Source organism: Lagopus leucura, unplaced genomic scaffold (assembly GCF_019238085.1).
Source record: "Lagopus leucura isolate 7727_CA_CO unplaced genomic scaffold, USGS_WTPT01 Super-Scaffold_100004, whole genome shotgun sequence".
Lineage (NCBI taxonomy): Eukaryota > Metazoa > Chordata > Aves > Galliformes > Phasianidae > Lagopus > Lagopus leucura.
In genome coordinates this window covers 39,887,446-39,897,917 of record NW_024962264.1, presented here as the reverse complement: position 1 = coordinate 39,897,917, position 10,472 = coordinate 39,887,446, and the positions used below count along the sequence as shown (strand labels likewise).

At 40.5% G+C, this 10,472-nt stretch overlaps 1 long non-coding RNA gene across 1 annotated transcript; it reads left to right on the top strand.

The window, feature by feature from the left end:
- Window positions 1-6,665: 6,665 nt before the first annotated feature.
- On the top strand, window positions 6,666-10,072 carry LOC122179824. The gene is made up of 3 exons (XR_006178839.1): window positions 6,666-6,677; window positions 7,032-7,097; window positions 10,051-10,072. It is a non-coding gene; the product is annotated as an uncharacterized LOC122179824 (long non-coding RNA).
- Window positions 10,073-10,472: the final 400 nt, after the last annotated feature.

The window sequence follows — 10,472 nt, the reverse complement described above, 5'->3', positions numbered from 1 at the left end:
GATGAAAGGTATCGAGTCTTAACCTTTCTGTATTATGCTGTGATGTTGCAAGGTTTGTGTCTGCATCTGCAACACTTTATTTTTTTGTGTGTGTATCTGTGGAAGCATTATAATAGAAAGAGAAAAAAAGAGGAAATATAGGATTATCTTCTGAGCTCAGTTCTCAGATCAACAAAAGGAATAAATCTGAGAATGATTCCAGTAGATTGTCAGTCTGCAAAATAGCCTAGTTTGCCATGAAAATGCTGTGTAGCATTCCCTGAATACTTGATTTTGTGGGTTTTGAATCAAATTTGTGCTCCCATGTGGCTCAAATAAAAGTTTTTAAGATTCTGTTTTCTCCCACATTCAGATCCAGAGCAGGCCCATGAATACGTGATGCTTAGATGAACAGACAGCCCCCTAGTTCTTGACCCTAATTTTGAAATTTAGAAAACTTCAGGCTCTTCGACCAGACCTGCAGAAAATCCATGTTAGTTGTTGGTACCAAAGAACATCTGTTTCTCCAAATCTGCAGCTAGGAGCAGAGCACTAGTGCCCTGCCTCTGCTGGCACTTGTAGGAAAGAAGAAAAACATTTCTATGTTGACATCAGTGCAGCAAGGAGTGGGCCCAGCTTTATTCACTCCCACACAATATGTTTAATTAGAAGCTATTTTCCTCTAGGAGCAGACACTTGAATTTTTCGAGATGTTGCTTCAAGAGGGAGGCACTGAGGGGTGGGGGTGTTGCAGATAGGAGAAGGCAAATAACTGTTGGAGGAGAAATTAGAGCCTCAGATCAGGGCAATTTTGTAATGATCCATAATCAAAGGCTGTTTGAACATTCTTCAGATCTTTTTCAGAAGCATTTTCCATCACTTTCAAGATAGATTTGTCATTACCAGGCTAAATCTATTTTCTCACCAGAGGTAACAGGGGCCTGAATTTTTCTTTGCAACCTGCATGATGGGGAGCAGCCATTTTGTGCTGAAACGCGCCTTACTCTAGATCGCGTTTTAGCCTGCCATGAACCTTTTCCATCATGTGCCTTCAACCTGTTCCTGGGGAATGGGTGTAGTTATTAGTGTTGTAAAGAGTAGGTTTGTGCTCAACTTAATTAGCAGAGCCTGCGTCCATAGCCTACTTACAGCTCAGCCATTGGGATTTATGGAGGAGGCATTAACTGTTTGCCTTGTGTGTACATTTGCATGAAATTACTACAGATCATAGCCCATATGTGACAGGTTTATGGCAGCAGAAACCATGGTTAAAGTCAGGGACTTCATGAGAGCTATCCTAATTCATACCCTAATAACACAGCGAGGTCTGTGCATCTAAGTGTTGTCATGGCCTGTGTGAGGCACTGTTGAGAGTTAATAACACTTTTAAGCCTCCTTATTAAGCTTTTTGAAGCACATAAACACAGGCACGCATGTGTGAGCACCTTGCTAAGGGGAGCCAGACCACAGCTGTTTCCAATGGCTAGTGATCACTGTGGTGGGAGAAGCTGGCTTCCTGGCAGGCAGAATTTGCCTCATGGCAGCAGTGGAGATCTCAGGAGTAATGAAGAAGCAGCTGGACAGTGGCTCCCCAAAGCATTCAAGTGCCCGCTGCCTTGCTGATGCTGAGAGCAGCCCTTCCTCTTGCTTCTTAACCCATCCTGATTACTCAGTAGCAGAATAAAATCGAGTAAAGCTGTCACTGCCAGAGGTGAAGATTAAGATATGCTGTGCTACTCGTGGTTATTTTCCTTTCAATTTGGAGATTAACACTGTGCCTACACTCACCAGTGTAATGACTGAAGTGCAGCCCCTTCTTCCTGTGCCTGACTGTTGGCCAAGCAGGTAGGATGAGGAAGGGGTGCAGAACAGGGGTGGCACAGAGATTTACCGTGTGAGCAGCTCTGTCTTGGGGGACATGATTTCCAAGTGAGCTGCTGCAGGCTATCTGTGGGCCATCATCAAGTCGAAAATTACTGCAGGAGGCTGTGGGGTGGAGGCTGTGTGCTGTTGGTTTAGCCCCCTTACACCTTTGCATGGGAAGCTCTACTCCAGGAGATGCAGTGTGGTCCCAGATCTGCCTGTTGGGGAGACATGGAGAGCATGGAAACCACAAATCACAGCTGCTGTTAAGTCCCGCAGATGTGTTTCACTTTAAAAGAAGCCAGAGTAACAAATTTTGGTTTGCCTTAACAACCACAACTGAAACTTTTTGTTTCTGTCAGTCTTAATATGTTGAACAAATGCAGATTTTTGTGTTAAAAATTGTATGCTGTAGTCATTTTAGTAAAGCATACTGCTATTTTTAAATTATTTTTTAAAGAATTCAGATTTTTGCTCAGGTGTGATGATAAGCATGGATGATTACTTCAAGATATGGAAAAATAGCAATTTGCAGAATGTAGCATCAGGGACAAGTTACATGCGTGTTTGTTGTTTTGGATTTGTGGTGGTTTTTTTGCTGTTTTTTTTTTTTTTTTTTTTTTTTTTTTTTTTTTTAAGGGAATACTATTTTACTATCATAGATACAGCACCGTACTTCTTTTCCCAGTGTCTCTAAAGCTAACATGTCCAACACGAAAAATACATATATATTTTAATCTTTTCAAATTTTAACTGGACCCTTACTTGCTATATCTGAACATACTAAAAAGCACGATATCTGAGGTAGTTTCTTACTATCAGCAGAGGGAAGCCTGAGTAATGCACGTAATTTTTTAAAATATTCAAACAAATAAATGTCAATCTGTGGGATACATACTAAGTGCATTAATTAGCTAGAGACAAACAACAGGAATTCTGCAGTCTGGAGAATGTACTTATGTTTTACACTGACCAACTCCCTTCCAGGGAGGTAACTTTAAAAGAGGGAGAGATTATTTATTACTGTCTTCTTGCTGAAAGCAGTGATGAGGAAACAATCTAGTGCTGCATTTCTGGTCTGCTTGAGTTTTTTATCCTCACCTGGCTGGGGTCTGTTCTCTCCTTGATTAGTTGTTAGACTTTATTTTTCTCTGATGTTTTTGTCTAACTGCTACTTAAGATGGTACTGTGAGTCCATTGCAGGATTTCTGGTGCAAGAGGAAACTGAGCATGATTATAGCCCTAGTACACCATCACATGATATGAAGGTTTTGTAATCAGGAGCCTATTTATTTATGACAGATTTTTGAAGATCCAGTTAAAAATGTCCAGATTTCAAAGAAGCTTAGAAGGCAGAGTTAAGGCAGTCTGCCAGAATTATACTTTGGACAGTATTAATTTCATAGTGATATATTTTGGCTTGTGCCTCATAGAAAATGATTGAAGCATCAGAGAGCTTGGACAAGTCCAAGACTGCATTCTCAACAGGGACACGTGTCCACTTCCAAGACATCCCATAGCCAAGACCAACAGGGCCTCTTTATTTTGGGGAGCCATATAATAAAGGCTGGAATAGCTTGTGTGCTGCAGGAGTGAGTTATGTGTTCCCATTGTGGCAGCCTGTGATTAGGAGGAGCCAGGTTTCCTCCTCACGCAACTGAGAGCAGAAAAGCCCTGCTCCTCACACAGCGATCAGGTTACTGGCTGTGGAGCACAACCATGACTCAGTAACCACTCCTGCTGATGCTGCAGCCCCAGCAGTAACCCAAAATGAAACCCCAGCCAGAAATCGATGCATGAATCAATGTAGTTAATTTTCTTCTACTCTTTTTCTTCTTATTATTATTATTATTATGCAATGAAAACATATAATTGGATGCCAGAGCCAGCTGTTTGAATCAAAGGCTATACTTTCTTCCTCTCAGTAAAGATAACGTGAGTCCTTCTATTTTAAAATAGTTACTGAGCAGCTTACTGAGAAGACCTGAATACTTGATGCAATTGTAGAGAATTTATTCTACTGGGGGAAATTCTTAGGGGGAAATTCTTTACAAGGAGAGTGGTTAGGCCCTGGAACGGGCTGCCCAGGGAGGTTGTGGATGCCCCGTCCTTGGACGTGTTCAAGGCCAGGTTGGACGGGGTCCTGGGCAACCTGATCTAAATGTGTATGTTTGGTGGCCCTGCTAGGCAGGGGGGTTGGAACTACATGATCCTTGAGGTCCCTTCCAACCCGGGTGATTCTGTGATTCTGTGATTCTGTGATTCTGTGAAAACTTACCGTTTCTATGACCTGGAAGCATAGCATTAAAAATCACTAAGCCAGCTCTGTTTACTCAACGCTATGTCAGGTTTTCCCTCTCTGGCTGATGACCAAATCCACTCAGAGAAGATAAGGGGTCTGTCTAGGGAGCCTTCTCCAAGGAGCAGAGCTCCATGGGCATCTCTGCCTACCCAGACAAAATGATGTTCTCTGAAGATATTATAATCAATAAGAATTTCCTAATTTCAGAGGAATGTGCTTGATTTTGTTTCTTATACTTACCACAAAAACCTTGATTTAAATTTTTACTGAGAGTCTGGGCAAGGGATAAGGTCCTGAATACTTCTACACTGACTCAGTGTTCAGTTAAGGCCAACCTGTCAGTTGGATAGGTCGTTATCAACTGAATCTTGAACAGATTTATGATCTTGGCTACTCCAATGCTTCGAGAACTGGAAAAAGCAGAACTTGAAGAATTTATTGTAAAAGATGTCCTGCTGAGCTACTGAACTTTAAGGAAGATGGTAATAAGATAAAGAATCCTTTATCATCATCTTCCTCAGAGATTTATGAAGGGTGGTATAAAGCAGAAGACAAAGTTGTAAGTAGGAGTTTAAAATTAGGGATGAAATTGCAGTTATCCACAAACAGATTATAAAATACTGAGATGAAAACATAAGTGTAGGTTGGACAGGTTCTTGAATTAAAAAAAAATAAACAAAAACCATTTTCAGGCTGATGAATGTGCTTCAGAGTAAATGTTCATTAAAAAAAAAAAAGTACTGGAAAGAACAAGGTTGGAGTATGAAAGGAGGATTGCAGGAAAGTTCAAAGAAAAGGGCCGTTTAGGCGGCATTTATGTTTGTATATCAGATGAGGTATGGAAGATTCATGAAGAAACAAATAAACAAAACAAACAAACAATAAAAACCCCCAAATTTAATAAGCCCCACCAAACCACATAGACTTAGTACTTTGAAATTTAGAGCACTTTTAGAGAACAGGCTTAACAGTTTGCCAAATTCAGAGTGCCGTAGCTGTTCGTGAAGAATAGTGCTTGGCTCACAGCTCTGCCACACGTGGATGTGAAGTTGCTAGCTGTCTTTTAGGAACAGCATTTGGGAGAAATGGGAACCTCTATTATCACAGCACAGGTCTGTAAATCTACAGTCAAAGTCTAAGTGAAAAAATGTTTTAGTTGCATTTCCTCTTTCTGCTCCATTCTCAGCAGAGGATGTATCCATAAGCAGTGGTTTAGCACCTAGTGAATAGAGATCAATGAATACAGGGAATGAGTTTATATATTCTTAGAATTGTAAGCTGGAGAATGGAAATATAAATTAAATCTGGATAAATTTTAAAAATATATTGTAGAATGTTTAATTGCTTTGAATTATGAATTTTATCTGTTATCAGTTGTTTAAACTGAATATGTTTAAGGAGGCAGAAGTAGAGACTGGAACAGGAGAGGGATAGATTAAAGAATATTCAGATAAGATGGATGTATTGCAGTCAACAGGACCTGATGGAGTTCACCCCGGAGTACTTAAAGCGCTGTCTGAAGCAATCTCTGAGCCATTAGCGATTATCTTTAAGAACTCATGTAGGAGAGAGGAGGTCCCTGAAGACAAGAGAAGGGCAAATACAGTGTATTAAGTTTTAAAGAGGGGAGGAGGACCCAGGGAATTACAGGCCTGTCAGTCTAACTTACGTCCTTACAAGATTCAGGAAGAAATCATTAAACAATCAATTCAAAAGTATCCAGCTGATATAGTGATGGGAGAAAAAAAAAAAAGAAAAACAAAGAAAGAAAACATAGGCTTGTCAAGAACGATTGGTGTCAAATCAATCTCATTTCCTTCTTTGTCACAGTAGCTTGTCTGGTGAATAAAGAGGAAGCAGCAAATGCAACAGTGCTTGATTTTAGCAACACTTTATGACATATATGACAGGCTAAGGAGTATGGTATAGATATAATTACAATAGGGTAGGTGCATAGCCAGTTGAAAAATAGCTCTGTAGCAACAGCTAGTGCTGGATCACTGTCAGGAAGGATATTTCAAGTACGTAATTCAGCAGCTTGTCTTATGCTCCATTTTATTAAATATGTATTTTTTAAAGCTGAAGAACAAGTAAACAAGTCTACAATTACGAGATGCTGCAAGACTAAGGAGGCCACAGTCTGAATATGAAATTATCCCTACAGCTCAGGGAAATGATTCCTGAATATTTGAAAGAAATTTCATCAAGAACAGTCTAAAATGCTGTGCCCGGGAAGGTGAGAAGCAGAGACAACATGTGATGGTGGGGAAATAAATGGGCAGCAGCATGTTTGTAAAAGACGTGATGATTGCAGGGAACCATGAATTAAATGTCCTGGGTTATATGAAGAGGATTGCTGTTCCTGAGAAACAATTATTTTCTTGTCTTTGCTTCACTTGTGGTACTGCATCCAGCTGTTGGTGTCATGTTTTGCTGCAGATGAAGAGGAAACAGAAAATACAAGAAAAGCAGAGAGCAGAGCATAGAGTACTGGGAAGCAAGAACCATGAGGAGATGCTGAATTGTGAACTGGGTATGTTTATTTCAGGAAGGAGAAGGCTGAAAGAGAAACTTAACAGCAGACTTCCAGTGCATGTCTGTGTGTAAGTGTGTATATATATATACTGTGACACGTATACATACATACATATATATACATATATATATATATATGTATGTATGTATGCGTGTGTGTATATGTATATACATATATATAAAATGAAAATAAGTGATGGCTATGAACAAGGAAGTGGCACATCATTCTCTTTGATCTCAGAGAGGATAACAAGCAGAAATCGTCTTATTTTAGTACTTAATGTCAGAGTGAGAAGAGTTGGCACAGTCTTGCAAAAATGCTTCTTGCCGCTTGTTTTTTTTTCTCTTTCAGAAAAGTCAGACAGTGCCTGTTGGGAGGCCCTGGCGCTGCTTCAGAGCAGGGAGCTCATTCCATGAGGTTTTGTACAGTCTTACATTTTTGCTCAGGAAAAAATGCAAAAATGTTCTTATCTCTAGAGTTTCCATTTTAACACTGCTTTGACTATGTGCCAGAAATTGTTTGATTTTATATTCTTACGTTGCTCACCACAAAAATGTCAACATTTTTTCTCACTTACCATCCTCTGCACTGAAGATACTGCAGTATTTTAGTTCATAATAAGCCAACTGGTCCATTACTTGTACTCTGTGAATATCAGTTGCTGCCTGCTTTCGGCTCTCCTTCGTTATCCATGGCAGCATCACTCCAAACCTTATTTCAGAAAAGACAAAAGCCAAAATACTCTTATATAAATATTAAAAGAGAACACTGTGAAAAGGGATTATCCAAGAATCTGCCCACAGAGAAAGAAGCAGAGCAGATTCTGGCATTATAACCATCTTATTGCAGATGTCCAGCAGAGCACAGTCTTAGCACTCCATTAAACAGATTCTGATACAGGTGAAGATTCAGAGCTTTTTCTTGTGCTGATGCCAACAGGTTCAGTAACTAGCTCCTGGCTAATCCCGGGACAAGAAAGAGATGAGACTGAGGTGTCTGTGGGACCAAAATTACTCCAGAGGAGAATGGGAACTGCCCTGTTCAGACTGACCACATGGGTCATTGGTGGTGATCACTACCTTGGTGACTTTCTTTGTGCCACCTAATGCAACTCAGCCAAGTCCATTCTTGAAGTGATGTATAGGCTACACCACTGCCATGAGAAGTCATTGATTATAGGGTACATTAGCAATAATATCACAGTTAACATTGGATGGTTTGTTAGAGCAGCAAACACCCTCCGCTTTGCTTTCAGCTATTAATTAACCAACCAGTCATTAACTGCTGCTAACAATTGATTTGCAGGGAATTATCGCTTAAATAGCGGGAGGTATTTAAGAGGAAAATAAATTAAAACAAAGAACTGCTGGATCCTTGGGCACAGAAAGGACTCCTTGTAATATACAGAATGGCTGCTACAGCCCTATAATTACAGAGTGATAAACAGTCATTGGGAAGTGCGTTCCTTTCCAGAGACAATGACATTATGTCTCCTGGAAAGAAACCCCTTTGTCTGCACTAATTGAATGATCTGAAATGAATGATGTTATCAGAAGCCTAACCCAGGCAACTAATGTTATATTTATGAGTTATCAAAAATGTTTAATTGCAGCTGCAGTCTCTCCACGAAGTGTAATGGACACTATAGCATCCAAAAGTATGATTGAGAGCTGCTATGGCACATTGTCTTAATTATCATGCAGAATTACAAGTTCTTCAGTTGGTTCTGCCTCCCTCTGCACTGGCAGAACAAGTGAGATCTATTAACCCAAGTGCGAATGAACACCGCCTCCTAATGACATTTTTTCCTCTCTGTGGGCAGAGAGAGGGATTGGAGAGGTTGTATAATGTTTTTCCCCTAGAAAGTGAGACATAAATCAATGTACACTGCTTGTATCACCTGTGACCACACTCTCAGCTCCTCCTGCTGCAACTGCCTGCACAAGTGCCACCAAGTTCAACACCTGGCTTGACTTAGAAGGAATCACCACGCACTTCAGAGCATGTTTACCATTTCCAAGTTTAACCATGTTTCACTGCCCTCTCCTGGAGCCAGAGGCTGAATGCTTGTCTGTCTTTTGGGCCGTGTACTGCAGCATTAGCAAAGATTTAATGTGAAGGGAGAGGACTGCTGTTCCTTCAAATCTGAAGTTATGGGACAAAGATAAAGTGGGAAAGTATTGCTGGAAAAGATTTTGTGGATACATGTCAGTTTTCCCCCTCAATCTGTCTTTTTAGGAGCAAATTCTGTGAAAAGCCTACAGAAATTTGACCCGGGGAAAAACAGGGGTCTGCCCATGGTGGCTCTGGGGTAACCGCCTGAGAGGCTTCTGAAGTGTTCAATTATAATCTCCATTCTTGTTTCCAGTGTTCATACACACTGCAGGAATTTCCTGTCCTGCAATGAATGCAGACTTTCTGACTAGAATTTTAAACTCTTAAGGTTTCTCTTGTTTGTCTCCAGCTGATTTGGTGAGCATAGATTTGTTTTGGCTGTGTCAGGGGCATCTTGGAAAGGAATGTCCATAGTGACCTCTTGCTTTTGACAGCTCCTCTGCCTTTTCCTTATACAGACTTTTTGATTATCCGTAAAATAAATATCTACTTATAAAAGGCTGTAGAAAACAACAGAAATTGAGCAGAACTTGGCTCTGGGATATTTTGTGTTTCTGTACCCTACTGATCTTGCACAGCTGGATCTCAGTATATTTCAGTACCAGGAGGTGGCAGTGGTAAGCGGTACTAGACTGGAACAGAAAACTAGTTCATAAAACCTCTGATGATGCAAAGTATGACTACAGCTGTGTGAACCTATGCAAAGATCTCTGCATCCCTTTTGGTTTTACTTAGCAGCCTGCAGAGGATGAGAGATAGTCCCTTTCCAGCCAAATCCTCAGTTTAGTCACAAAAAGGCATTGCAGGAGTTTTATAGGTTATATGGTATGGAAAGATGAGCTGCTGCTGGCAAGGAGAGCATTGTGATTCCCTTACAGTATTTGAGAACATTATCAAGCTCGGGTCAGATAACAGTACTTTATCCTCCTAAAACACACTTGAGAATGTTTTGGCACTCCTGAGGGAGGCAGAATTTAAAAGCTACAGCACATTTTTTTAGACTAAGGGTTCTGTTTTGATTGTTGAAGTCAGTAAATGACAAAAGTATCTTCATTTCCTCAAAAGATGGCAGTGCTTGGTGTCTAGGTCCAAGAGAGTCCTGGGGCAAGATAGATGCTCAGCCTCTTAGAAAAGGGAATTCACCAGAAAAGGGAATTACTGTTTACAGTGTTTATTAGACTCTGTTGTGTGGATGTTGATACCTTGCAAGATATCAGAAGTTGTCCACTTGAAGAACTACAAACTTATTTTTCAGAAATCATGCATGCAAGCAAGGGAATGATCCAAAGTGGAGAATAAAAGAAAGGATTGCACAAACAGATGTTGGCCTGCCTCGGTTTGGATTCTGATGCACACCATTACAGTGATACTGCCTGTCATGGAGCAAAGTAAGTTAAATTGAAAAGTCTGGAATCACTGTTGTGTGCATGTTCCTCCCTCGAAGCTGTGAGGAAGACCAGTGATAGCCCATCTCTACTGAGGACAGGGTTTGCCTCTGTTTCCAAGAGCAAAGAGGCAGCATTTCTTTGAAAATGTGAAAGGTGCTTGCCATAACTCTTGCTTGAAGAATTTTTGAGATACTAGAAATATGTTGTTCAAACCTCCCCTCTGTCTAAGAAGACTTAAAACTACGTTCTTGGTCTCCTAAGAGAGTTTCCAAGCCATAAGAGTGTAAAC